At 39.8% G+C, this 14,857-nt stretch overlaps 1 protein-coding gene across 1 annotated transcript in view; it reads right to left on the bottom strand.

The window, feature by feature from the left end:
• mctp1a (multiple C2 domains, transmembrane 1a) overlaps positions 1–14,857 on the bottom strand; it is a 152,079-nt gene that overhangs the window by 73,815 nt on the left and 63,407 nt on the right. The gene's annotated exons all lie outside the window — the stretch shown is intronic.

Raw genomic sequence — 14,857 nt, 5'->3', positions numbered from 1 at the left:
GCTCCTGTCCAGACTCAGATAACATAAAGAGGCCAAAGGGACCTTGCAGGACTAATCACAGGCCCTGTACATTCCTTTATATGTACAGCACACGCATATATACAGTATTAAGAACATACAAACTACACAGTGCAGCTTGTGTCTTTTATTTAGAATTGTTTTATCTCAGCATTCCTCTTTCACAGTGTAGTGCAGAGAGACCACAGTGTTTCAAAGAGAGAGCTATACACACTGTTTATCTATAGCTCTGTCTTTGGGGGCTGGCCAACCATTCAGTGCTATATAAGTTGTACCTTTTTGGCTGCCAAAAACTTTGCAATGTAAAATTTTAGCATACATAAAATTCAAAGTACTACCAAACTAATGGCTGAGTTAACCAGCTTTTGTCTGAAAAGACAGTTTGCTTGGACACACAGAACACTAAGAGGAACATAAAAACTTTGTTTCACTTGATAAAAACTTGCCAGTCAAATCAGTAAAATGTTACTGACTGTATATTACACCATTTACAGTGAAACTCTCAAGTCATGATATGGCCACAAAGGCAAAACAGTTTTCCTCCCTTTCAAAAACTACATGGCGTACTACGTATGTCGACTAATATATGCACATTTTTTACAATGATTGCTCAGATGTGACCATTAAACACTTGTGACAAAGATATGTAAGGGAGGCAATCCATTTTACAGTCTAACAGTAAACGTTACTCTCTAAAATGACATCAGTGCACTGAAACGGCAAACTTCACTGGAAATGTACTCATTATGAATCACTCCAAACATCACATTCTGCATTATAATCTCTTAAAAAATAAAAAACATCAGTTATTGGATATCATTTACGCCTATACCGATATATCTGTAATGGGCCAATATCAGCTTATAATAATGGCCAACCGATAAAATGGTCAGGCCCTTGTGCAACTTTTTTCTTTTGTAATTTCTTCAATCTTTCCCTTCATCTTCTGCATCAAGGAATCCCATTGCCGTTCATGTCAGCCTCCCAACTATCACCTCTTCCAGTGTTTATACACCTGACTGTAAGGCTGATAAGCAACACCTTCCGGTGGAACAATACTCTGCACTGATCTGTTTGTTTGTGCTGTACGTGTCTCAGATCAGTGCAATGTTACCATCCACTGTGACCAAAGTGATTACCAAGCAGATCAAATGAGAGAGCAGGGAATCCTATCGTCAAACAATTCTCACTCTGCCCCTGTGGATTATGCTTTCTGCCAATTTCTCTTGGATAAAACAGGAATGTAAGTGAGCGTATAGTATCTACTGTATAGTGCGATATATACCATATATACGTGATGGCGAGGCTGTGTCGCAGACGAGGCTGACAGCGTGGACTCTCAGTGGATGCACACATCTCAGCAGGTCAAGATGTGTAATATCTGACTCTTGCATGCTAAGTTGATGCTTAGTAGTAGCATGGGTCTGACATAACAGCATCATTAACAACATTAAACACGAAAACATCAGACTAACACTGGCCTGCTGGGAAGGAATATCCACGTCTTCCCATTTGAACGACCTCAGACACCCTCACGCACACCAGCAGAGATTCTACAAACGCACTCTCGCACACATGCACACCCTTTTACACACTGGTGCCGTTGACACATCACTGCAGGAGAGCTGCAGCGAGAGGACACAGATGACAGCATGAGGGAAAAAAAGGAATAGCAAAAGTGATATAACTAGAAATGTCTGGGATGGCATACTGTGTAGCAGCAGGCTGTAAAGGTGAAGCAGAATTCCGAATTCTGTAAACAATACAAGCATGAAATCAAGATAAATTTATCTATTTCCTTTTAAAAGAAGAAACACATTGCATCACGAACATGAGGTGAGACTTTATGAACTATCTGAAAACACGACTAAAAGGAAATTACCCCAGGAGGTAGAAGCTACTAATCTCTATAACTGCAGACACTCCCTTTCTGTCTTCCTCTGTTCCACCAGGTCGATATTCCCCACATCACTGGCTCGGAGTCTCTGCACCCCACGGTGCCAGCTTTATGGTGCCATAAACATACACAGGCTGAAAAGTATGAAATGGAAAAGGCTGGTGCTGTAGGTGGATGGTGAGAATGAGTGAGCGTGGGTACAGCACAGCAGGAGTGATCGCAGAGGTACTTTCTGTGAAATCAACCACCATATATGACACTTATGCCATATTTTTTGAAATATTTCCCACAGTTGGGGAAAGGCTGACTGTATGCACCACATAAGGGCTTGTGAGTGGACAGGTCAGTAAGAAATAGGCATTATAAAATCAATGAGCTTTAGAAAAATTAGCAATGGCAGATGAGAAAGCCTTAAACCGGTTGGGGTTCAAGTCGGTAGGTCTGATGAATCGGTGCACCCTGGATGTTTGTCCATCTTGCAGGCAGGAGGCTGTGAAAGGTAAGTGCTGAATAAGGGGAGACTGGGTATAAGGAGTCAATGTGTCACCCGCTGATAAACTGGCTAAAGTAAGCAGGTGCCGTAGGTGCTGAAGTGCAGCCATGGAAAGCAAAAAGCGATTTTCTGTCTTTCCACAGTTGAGGGGCCATACTTGTGAGGCATGTGGGGTAAATGCACAAGGTAAGATGGAATCCACAAAAGAAGATCTGAAAAGGTCGTAAACAGGTTTAAGAAGATTTAACAGTAAACTTAAAAGTAAATAGCTGCACAATGATATTTGCCATATTGGCAAAAATTCTGACTTTCTAAATACACCTTGGTGGAATTCAACTCTCAGTCTGTAAGTTTACACGAGGCTGTAGGAAACCACACAGCACTTATGCATTACGTTTATATGTATCCAAAGCAATTTATCTGAACTGTAAATTAAGAAGGCTTAACAACAGATGAGGAGGAGCAAATCCTTTAATGTTTGGAAGAAGATTTAACAAATCAAGTGTTGAGCAATGTACTATCAACTCTTAGTAAGTAGATTTCTATATATGAGGTCAAAAGTAATATGAGAATTTCAGAGACTGCAATGGGAAATTGAAAAACAATCAATCAGACTATTGAATCTGGATCACATGGCTCATTGCCGCTAGTCCAATATCTGATGGGTAACTTACATCAGCATTGGCACCTAATACTGAGACTGGTGTGTCAACTAACCTGAGACCATCTATAACAGGGGCTTATCTGTGAGCAAAAAAATTCCTTTCCTTCTATTTTGACTTGAAAGACTTTTAACTTCCTAATCCTCCTCTCTGGATTAACCCCCTGGATCCACAGACTGATGCAACAAGAGATGAGAAATTGCCGAGAACACAAAGAGATACTGAGCGGTTCAAGGTTTTAATCAATTCATCTTCAATGATGCTATTAAATCCAACCACTAAACACTGTAATAGCAGCTGGGAAAAGAAATAAATTGGTTTGTGAGGGGACCCAGTGGTGCACTCAGCAGGTACATTTACCTTGGGTGTGGCTCATAGGCAGATTTAAAAGCCTCTGATAGACTCGTTTTTGATAGCTGCTATCTGTCTTCCTGACAGGCGGCTGAAAACATAATCCACCACACAGTTATCTCTTCTGAACACCTAATGGGCAGCAGCCATAAAAATGCTGTTCACTGTCTGTCTGCCAATATGCCAGGCTACTCTTCAGGACACTTGGGAATACAAAAACAGCAATCTTGAAAGCACATGTTATCCAAATGTAAACAAAGTCACCACTACCTAACTGTAAACCTTCTCTCACCTTTTGAACAGCAGAAAAACAACTACATAGTTCACCTGTGCAAGCATATGGGTAGCGATAAGGTCGTGATTATATAAATAATCATCAATAATGTGGATGCAATGACTTATTAGAACAAGTAGAGCAGTCTGGTAAGTTAAGAAAATCCTTTACACTTTACTGTAATGCAGCCTTTAAAACCAGGAGACGACAACATGCCATATCACGATATAACAATATATAATGAAATAATATCATGCTATTGCCCAGCCTTAGTATGAGGATGTGTTACTTTTCATGTTCATTTAATACAAGAGTTAACACTTCCACAGTGTTTGTTAGCATTCCAGAAAACAAACATTTTAAATTGGATTTGATTGAGAAACAAAAAATGCAAATCCTCCAAGTATAACTCAGTTATACTGTTCAAGTGACTATGACTGAAGTTTGTATGGTCAGTATGTTTGATTTCACTTGCAAATCCAGTCTGGAGTGCAAGAGTAACAGTGGGAGAGGGTTTAGAGGGTAAATCTATGACTGCACTTGAAGCCAGTTAGAGAGCCATCAGTGTCTCATCATGCATTTTTAATACACATAATATCCAGAGGTGTTTCCCACACTGATAAAATCATCACTATTAAGCACTTGTCCGTCTTGCTTTCTCTCTTACTTACTCATTGTAGTATTGTGGTAGTATCATTTTCACCTTAGGCACTGGGATATTTATTTTTAAACCTCTGCTGTCAGGATCCTTGGCACATGCATTTGTATATTCGCATGTAATGCATATGTGTGTGCATTTATTGATACATTCACAACATGTTTTAAGACAGCAGCCAATCTAAATCTTGAGCTCTGTTGCAAATTGTCAAATCTAACTTTCATACAACCTCCTATCTTTCCCCAACCCACCATGTTCTTTGTCTCACTTCCCTGTAGCTTTCTAAATTAAATTATTGTTTTAAGCCCCATCACTCAACTTCCAGTTGATTTCTTTGCTATCATTGCTACTTAGAGAAAGTCAGGGCATCATCATATTTACACAGAACCATCCAAAAGCCTGCTCACTCTTCAGGACGCACGATTTGCCTCATAGTGAAATAAAATATGATTTGCAACATCAACATGGCAAAAATGATGGATCTTCTGGTGTACAAATTATAAATTGTTTCAGCTTGTTTATGGTGTGTGGGGGGAAACAATGAAATTGACAGACCAGGTAATATGAATCTAATTATATTATTTGCCAAAGTAATGAAATTAGGCACCTCTTGACGTTGTGAAATTGACTAGTGCCTGGTGACACGTTTCTTAATGATAGATAATGCAGTGTCTCCAACCACTGTAAATTGGTTGTTTGTAATATGTAGTATTGTGGCATAGCAGCATGTAGGTAAATGTATGTGTAAATGTTTAACATGATTATTAACATGATTATTTCCAGCAGTTGAAGCTACTTGTATGATGTGTCTGTCATTATTGGAGCAGCTGGAAATAAGCAAAGTTAATCAAAGTCAAGAGATTTCATTAAAATGCCTGTGCTGCCCTGTTCGTGAGCAGCAGTCCAAGGACATGCATGTATACCTCCAAATGCTCCAGACAACACCCTGAGCAAACACTGAGGAATTACAATGGACAAACAGACAAACAAAGCATACTGAAAACAAAACCTTCTTGGTGGAGATACAAATCTGTGGGGAAAGAAAGACTCCAATCTGTCTCAGACAGTAGGAGGGATAGCAGACAGTTCTGAGATCTATATGCTGGGGAGAAGAGGCGTCTGCTGCAACATAAAATGGCATAATATGCGAATATGGTCAAGTTGAAACTTAGTAAAAACCAGTCTAACACTTGACACGCTGTCTTGGGTCGAGGATTTTATAAAAGTTAATGAAAGGTGCTTGCTACTAACTGCAGGTTGAAAGATAATAATAGGGACACGGGGTGATTAGCCACACATTTCTAAATAAGAGAAATCTTCTCCATCATCTGGCTTCACACTGATTCGTCTGCTTCCCCGCTTTCATCATCAATCTGCGGATACTCATCACACATTCATGATCAATAGCTTTCTGTGTCAGTGCAGGGCAGACAAACGGTCCTGAATTATTAACTGATAATATATGAGCAGGTAATTACATTTCCACAGAGACAGTGAGATATCATGTTCTAAAAATAAGTATACTCTATGAGAAAAAGATGAACTCACTGTTATTACACAAGGCCTCTGAAGTAAAGCACACCCTAAGCAGTACGCTGTTCTCAAAATTACTCGAATGAAAAGTCAAGAACACTCTTTCTTTCTCGACACATATTTCAAATGCATGAAAATATGAAAGATAGAACACGCAGCTTGACAAATAGTAAAATCCAACAGAGCTTCAGATAAAAACACAAACAGAATTTCTTACGTGCAGCTGTGATGAGATATGATGTGAACTGGGGTAATGCACTGTAGATGTGAGACTTACTGATTATTAAAATACAATGAATATGGATGACAAACCGCCTGCCGATGGCATTAGAAAGTCATCAATAATGTATAATGTCAGTATGAAATCGGTGCCGTTTCAGCGCACCAAACAACCCAGCTGTTCGGTTTTAAATGTGACAAGATTAAGTTGATTATATGAGAGGAAAGTTGACTGCCACAGAAAAAAAATAACAGAATATATAGTAAGCTGTGCACCTGAAAATTCAGTGTATTTACAGTAATGTATGGTGAGACACAAAAGCAGCACACAAATGGACAGCAACACAATATATTGTTTATAATACATCAGAGCAAGAGTGACACAGGTCTTTTCCTTTAGGTCAGCAGCGCCAAGAGAAAGTCACTATTAAATCACATACAGAGTCTCAGTGTGTCATATGCTGCACTCCACCAATCTGTTTTCTGTTTTGCAGATACAGTATCTGGTATCAATCTCACACAGTAGTGCACTTCTAAGCCAATGTTTGCGATAAGCTGTTTCTTTCTGCCTGCAGTTCAGTTATGCCAGACAGTGAGATCATGCTATGATAGATGATCAAATGTCTACAGGACCTGTGACAGCTCCATTCAAATGTAGTGTAATACAGCTTTGAACTTATTTTCACAGATTGATGGCTGATCGACATCTACACATTCATTTACACTCTACTTGCTAACTTGATAAGAGGGTTTCCTGCAGCATATTACAGGGAAGGTGTGGTGCCTTTTCTGAAAAAAATAAATAAAGAAAATACCACCTCCACAAAAATCAAACAAATCATTAAAGTTTTATGAAATATGTCATCAACCTTCAGAGCATGAGCTAACACTTCCGCAAATCTGTTTGCTGGGTGAAACCCTGATTAATATTAAACATCTGATTCATTGATGTATGAAGCCTTGGCAATTAAAGCAGTTGTTCCAATTAATAGGTGGTTTTAATGTTACGCACTATGCTTTATGGTCTGCCACTGGGCTTGAGTTTTCCTAGAAAACTGAGGTCAAATTATGCCAAAAAGAAAGTGCATCTACCTTTGTGCAACAAAAACAGGGAGAGACGGTGGTTCTCCGGGTCGCTATCCCAAGGTAACGGTGGAACAACTGGAATAACTCTGGAATCTCTTTGCAACAGCAGCGCCAACAGTAACACCACAGGGAAAGTAAGTAAGTATCACACACTTAGATTGGAGATTATACATCCTAATATCTTGTTTTTTCAAGGAGCTGCTTATGATCCCACAGACATTCATTAATTCAGAAAAGTTGGCTAATCTAACCGTTTACTTTAATTATACGCAAGACATAAAAATTAGAGAATTAGTTTGAGCCTCGAAATGAAGGAAGAAAAATTAGTCTGACAATCATTTTAAAGATACTCAGTTTCACTTTTACATAATGAATGGGAACCATATCAACCTTACTGTAGTATTAACCTTAAAAACAAGTGGTCATTCAAACTTTCCTTCCTCTTGGCTCTCACCACTCTGATTTACAGCACAGGAGGACCTATTCAGAGTTGGCTAACACACTGCTTGTCAAAAAGGCTGTAATTCAAAGCCACGCCATGGAGGAGGCTCACTGATGCTTGTCATTAGATGTGAGAACAGGACAGGAGAAAAAATACAGTAAAGCTGCCATAAAAGCCTCGGTCGTGATTGAGCTGCACTCCAGGAGCAGCCTCGTGCTCAGATTATAGGCACTGTGTGAGGCTGTAAATGTGAGTGTGTATATGTGTGTGAGTTCCTGGCCTATGTGTAGCATCAGGACTGATGGATGGTTGCAGCTCTGGGGTTTCCCATTACCCAGAATGCAATCTGCTCAAAAGGATGTATTGGGAGAGGGTGCAAAGACAAGGAACTCCATCACGGGATGCTGACGGGTGGGTTGAGAGTCTGCCTCATTACAATTACGCACAATCACACACATGCATGCCTCTGTCTCTTGCTGCTTTATGCTGAGAGGATTACACTTTCCAGTCGCCTGCTAACATTTACCCAAAATGAACCTTCACTAATGATCTTACTGCAATTTAAATTCAGTGTGAGATACCATAACAGTAGCATCTCTTGCTAAATACAGCTGAGCTTAATGAACACAAACAAAAATAGGGAAGACATTTGCACAGCATGCAGGAGAATAACATGGCAGGTGAGAAAGCAATGAAGGGGACTTTGAATAAAACAAAAGACAACCTGCCGACAGTGTTGTCAAAGCTCTGCTCCTCTCACTGTTTTCACATTTTAAGACGAGATAATAAGGCTCAGTGCAGTCTCTTTAGTCTTAGTCACACTTTGAGAAGTGAGAACTAATCACTGTAACTAACCATCCACGCTTTAAGTATGCACATATACTAGCAGACCACAGACACACACACACACAGCACACATACACTGCATAATGAACACAGTGTGCCAGCACATGCAAATAACAGGGACTACAGCAGTCTAGCTAATCATTACTTAGTCTCAGAGGGATGAAATTACAATAGTTTCTAGTAGGGATGTGTAAGGACTGGGAATCAGGCTTAAGCACCAACATAACTCAGTATTGGTCACATTAGATTATAGGCAAATTACATTTTATGCCATACAAATGAATTGTAATATTAATTCTGCAGAAATATATGGCCAAACAACAAATCCAGGGATGAAAGGGTGGGTAACATGAAGGTAAAAATAGAGAACAAGAAAAGCTGCAAAGAGAGAAATCAATTGGCCTCTATTATGAGAAGAACCGATGAGAAATAAGAGCCAGCGGGTGACTCAAAGATTACCCCATGTAGAGCAGACAGTAGGCAGCTTGTGGTAAAGAACCAGTGATAAAGTACACCACAACATACAGTACAGTACTTCTGATCTGTGTCCGAGCATTTTACAGTCTTTACCACTTGTTGATAAATTAAAAATCTGATTACATTTTCACAGAAAAATGACCACAGTCTGACAAATATAAAAACAAGATATTTCATTGATAACATTGCAACACGGGTTGAAATTCACCAATTTCTCTATGGCTGCATTATCACTCCTAAGTTAGTGTTCGGAATCAACGGTTGATCTCTAACACATCTCAAAAAAACAATTAATTTATAATAATGAAATATATTTACAACACAATGGCAGAAAATGATTAATAAAGCCACAACAAGAAGTTTTCTCCACAGGTAAAAATGATTCACGGTTCAGGCAAATGCTGATTTCCATTCATCAATAGCTGCAGGTTGACACGAATAACCACTCTATATTAGGAGCACTTTTCCAATAGCAACAGTTTTATATTCAGCATTCAAGTAAAACAAAACTATTCCCTAAATGCAGTACACTAAACAACTTGCACCTGCTGCATTTGCGTGATTATCCTTCATTACAACAAAGTAGTAGAGCAGCAGGAATAGATCTGATGGTACAAATGTGCATTAGGAGTCTACTTGCCCCAGTTTTGGAGCCTGAGAGGGATAAATATCAGCACAGGGAACCCAGAGGGGCTATCCACTATCCACTTAAAGAGCTTACTGGAACAAAATTATATGATGATTCTGAAAAGCTAGAAAGGTCAAGCAAACACTTCACTTGATACTCTGCAGTGTATCGCACACAAACACAAATGCACGTCCAGTATCCATAACACACACAGAAACACACACAGGGACACACCATCCTGACGAAGTGGTCATGCTTAACACTGATCAATGCATCTTAAATAGTCAGAGTTTCAACACTGATTGCCGATCCGTCTATATCATTATATAATTCATTACACATCACATCAGTAGGTAGTAATAGTAAGTACTGATTGCCTTTATAAATCAAACCTAAAGTGGATGCTGTGACAGAAGTGGAAAACGAAAAACAGGGTTGCACTTGACACGTTGAACACAGCAATGCAAAGGTAAACACAGAGACTCATGACTGAATTTCTCAGCATTACCCCCACCATCAAGGTGGACAACAACCCTTGTATTATCCCCTCTGATTGCTAGAGAGGCATTTCAAGTTTTGTGAAAAGATTTAGCTGATAGCGAGAGTAGCACCTGTCAGGGTGAAGAGTCAACCTCCACTAAAACCACATTATTTTAACTTAAAGCTGAAATAGACAACTTCCCATTCCACTTCCTGTTTTTGTTGCACAATGGCAGACACTCATCCATTGCGCAGTAATTTGACATTTGTTTTTCCAAATAAAATTCAGCCCAAAGACAAACTGGCTAGCATAGTGTAAGCAAGGTTTACAGGGAACCAATCTATACATGGATGGTGTCAGATTTCTACAGCCATTTCACTGCAGTCAGTATTTACTTCAGGATAATAAATTATAGAAAAAAAGTTATCAATTGGCAGTTTAGGCTATGAAGTCTGTATTCATGTGGTGAGCAGGCCCAACCTCTAAGACTTTGATGTTGATTTGTACTGAATTCACATGCTGTTTTCTCTAAAAGCGAACACTTCAGCCAAAAGACACAACCAAAGATATACAATGTTCAAGGTTATGTATCCTCTATCACACATCCGCACATACACACACAACAAACACACACTACATTTTATTCATTGATATAATGCAATGAAAGATAGTCAGATCTCAGACTAGAGAAAACCTTCACCTTACCGCACCCTAAGGGAGACAGGGATAGAGACAGAGGGCAGTTTGTTTTTTATCTGAGGTCACCTAGAAAGCTGCAAAAAGTCCCACTGGTAGCTCGTCATATATGACAGCTAAGACAGGGTTGGAGCCCGGGGGACAAAACAGGATGAGGTGAATAGCAAAGCAAGGTTATTTGGCAGGTCGAATTTGCTGCGCTGAAACAAAAATGGTTTACTAAAAGGATGCTTTTGTATTTATGTAAATGGGTAGTGCTATCATTATGTGGCTGTCACTGCTCCTCCTTATTCACTGCTTTTCTTTACTTCTTCCTGCAAATTCAATACAACATCAGAGGCAGGTCTAAATGAAAGGGGGGAGGAAGAGATGGAAAAGCACATCATCAGGTTAGACACCTTTTCTGCACCTTGTTAAAAACAACTGTGAAATTCACCTACGTAATTCATCCAGTGCTTATTTTGTTATCTTGTTATAATATTGAACCGTGTCACAGTGTTGGCTGTTTCTTCAGGCGAGAGACTGTTTGAATAAGTGCGGGCTGAAAAGACACTGATGACAATGCCAGCCAGTGATTGAAAAAGCTCCCAAATGTCTCCTGTTTGTTCAGCACCATACGTTAGGAACTCCTTACTCCTATCAGGCTGCCTCGCACTCTCTTCTGAGGTCGAGAGAAATCCTCCCTTGAAGTCTGTGTACTGTGATGGCTCAGGTAGATAACAGGCAACCTCTAAGCACCATTTGGAGACAAAGAAAGAATAAACAGGCTCCTATGTAGTCAATGGCAATGCTGAAATCTACTGGGAGATGCATGTAGAGCCTGAGTATTTACACATCCTTTGTGTGTATACAGCAAATTTCCCCGTTTCCAGGACAAATAAAGGATTTCTGATTCTGAAGTGAAACACCAAAGAGTGAGAAATGTGCCAAAGTCGTCAGTGTTCCCATCAAAGAGTGACACATTGATATTTGTATATTGACACATTGATCTATTAGTATGTCATGTCAATGCCTGCACTTTGTCTCTGGCCAGAATTCCATGTCCACCCTCTGTCCTAAGGCACTGAGCCCTCAAAGACTGAAACTGACAGCACCTGCATGCTCAGCGGAAATGCATGAGTGCAAGAGTCTGCAAGAGCTCCAAAATGCTTTATGAGGAACGAGACAGCTCTCGACAACCACAGCAGAGGCTTTCCAGTAAGGAGAGGCTTATATTTCATGTGTAGTTTAATTAGTCGGAGTGCATTTAATGGCAAAATATGCAATAATGTTTGATAGAAGTCAGATGAAATCATGCTCAGAGGCTTAAATTCCAGTGCCAAGTTCTAGTTAACTTTTACAGAGGAGCAAAAGAAACACCACAAACTGGTATGACTCGTGCACAGCCCGGAGCAGGCAGGCTCTGCAGTGGGTGATTAAAACCACCCAAGTCATAATTGGCACCCATCTACCGAGCATCAGTGGTATCATTGAGGTGAGGTGTGTGCACAGAACCTTATACTAAACGACAACAACTTTTCAGCCGCAGTCTGTTTACCCTGCGGCCATCTGGCAAAGGATAGTATCTGCTGCCGTACCATCAGACTGCAGAGCAGCTTCTTATCCTCAACACTCTGCTGTAGAGCAACAAATAAATTAACCTTGAACCTTGTTTGGTATTTGTTACTGTGCCATGTCATGGATGAGCTACATACATGTAAACGTGTTAAGTCGGTGCTTTATGGTTATAAAAACTGACAATAAAGGGCTCAAAAGGTCTGAAGACTGTTTGGAAACAGGCTTCATATCTGTAAGGCTAAAAAATACACATGGTGATGCATTTGGTTCATTACATTTTTGCTTCTGGATGTTGTCTTCCCTTAGACTAACGAGTAAATCCCAGCATGACTAGAATTTGACTTGAGTTTTTTTATATTTTCGTGCAGTAATATTCTCGTTTTGAGCGAGTGTATAAAATGCTTTCTTCCAGCATGATGTGTATCCCACAATGCAACATGACATGGCAACGGTTGGTTGCTCAAGTTCATTATGGAAAGAAATCCTGGCTACAAATGTAAGTTGATGTCTGAAACTAAAATGTGGGTCTGGAAAACAACCAAAAGAATGGTTGGGCACAATCTTACTTCTAATTTTCAATGTTTTGCTTGCTGCAGTTATTTATCCTCCACTATCTTTTTAAAGCGCATTACTTGTATATGGTTTTTCAAATATTGTTAGAGCAACACGTCCTTTTATTGGCTTTGAGGGCTTTTCCATTTCAATTGATCATTTCATTTGATTCCTTGTCCTTGTTCCCTCACTCAGGCACAAAAAGCTCCTTTCATTATCAGGATATTTACCCAAGAGACCTAAAGAGGAGATTATGCATTAATGTGGGACTGGATACCCCTCTTAACTGAGACACCACCACTCCCCTTTTGTGTCTGGCTAGTCAGCCTTGTCTGTGGATGTATTACATCACTTGGATGCACAGATCAGAGCTCTGGTGTCAGAAGAAACGTTGCAATAAATGTGAACACTTGCCACCTTTGTGCTTTTGATAGGTTATGGTTACCACTCCAGTCAAGTCTCCCTCAACGTTTGCTTATAAAACCCAGAATTCCTCAGTTAATAAAATAATAAATAACTATTTAGAAATAATAAATAATAAAAATAAAAATAATTCCAATGGTTTATGGTGAACATTTCAAGGTTTTATAAAACTAAAAGAATAAGCAATGCTTTGGCTGTCTTAGTTTTAACCTCACCAGTTTATATATTATTCTAATGATGCTTGTCTGCAAGTCGAGGTGTTAAGTTCAGGTGTTACTTTTTGTTATGAATATCTGAAAATCCATATTACAGAGCTATCGCTGAAGAGTTGTGCTTCAATATGTTTCACAGACAAAAATATTTGCATCATTTATAATTCATGTGGGAGATTTTAGTGAATCCGTTGGTACCAGAACTAAATTGCACCTCCAAGCGAACTACTTGTATTTCAAAACCCAGCTGTTCTCAAGTCTACATACCTGACATGAAGCCTAGACAGAGTTGTCTTCTGCATGTAAATGACAGTTTCTCAGGATTTGCCATCAACTGCTTTATTTATTAATGCTTAAAGAAGCCCTCTGAGTGTTATTAAGACATTATTGCCATTTTTCAGTAGTTATTTGACTGTGTCTTTGTCTCTCCCTCTCTCTCCGTAATGAGCTGTCTTGATGGGCCCAAGACAGGACAGGCTGCTTCTTATCATCATCCAGGCCGACAGGTAGTCGGGGAAAAAGTATGAGGGTGAGCCTATTTAGGATCCGTCGTCATGGTGACTCCTACAACTGCTAATGAGACCTCTGCATCTGTCACCATCCAAAACACTGTCTGCGAGAGCTTATAAGAAAATCTCTGTCGGTGCTTGTTTTGGTTGGCTCGCCTTTCCACTATGTATTGCATAATCACCTGCCGCTTAAAGAAAGTATGCGGGCTGGGTTCCACAGTGGGCAGAAGGCTATCAGTCCCGCAATTAAAATCACAGTTACATTTCAGCGCTGGCTCGGGGTGACTCATTTGAGATAATGAATTTTTATTTCTGGTGAAAGAGTGGATCAAATATTTTTTTTCCCACGATGGAAAAAACAGGTACATGCAAACTACGCAAACATGCCCACTCCTGCTCAAGTGAGGCTGAGTGGAGTGCCACTCATCCTTCTTTCTGGTCACTGATTTTGGTCCTTTCATGTTACTGAATTAATATTTATCACACAACGCAGGAACCTGTGTGTCAGTACAGGTCGCATACAATAATAAAAAATGGTCTTGACTTAAGCTAAAAGCCTCAATCAAACTGCCTTTCGCACTGGGTAGTAAAGAGAAAGACTTCACCATATGACTCATATTACACAAAAGTACCACGGGATTATAAACTGTTTTGGCTCCTAATGTGACAATGTTCTAGGAAAAACCAAGGCTGGGTTCATTTAATGCCTAGATGCACAGGAAATGAAGTGCTGCATCATTTCTGGTAATTCCATCTCGCTTCACACATGGAAAAGGGAGTGAGCTGTGAGGACCAGATGTGTGATTTAATAAAACCCTACATCAGGAGCAAGCGAGGGAGAGA

The sequence above is a fragment of the Pagrus major genome, chromosome 5 (assembly GCF_040436345.1).
Source record: "Pagrus major chromosome 5, Pma_NU_1.0".
Lineage (NCBI taxonomy): Eukaryota > Metazoa > Chordata > Actinopteri > Spariformes > Sparidae > Pagrus > Pagrus major.
The sequence above is the reverse complement of the archived record's forward strand: the minus strand, read 5'-3'. Positions and strand labels throughout refer to the sequence as shown.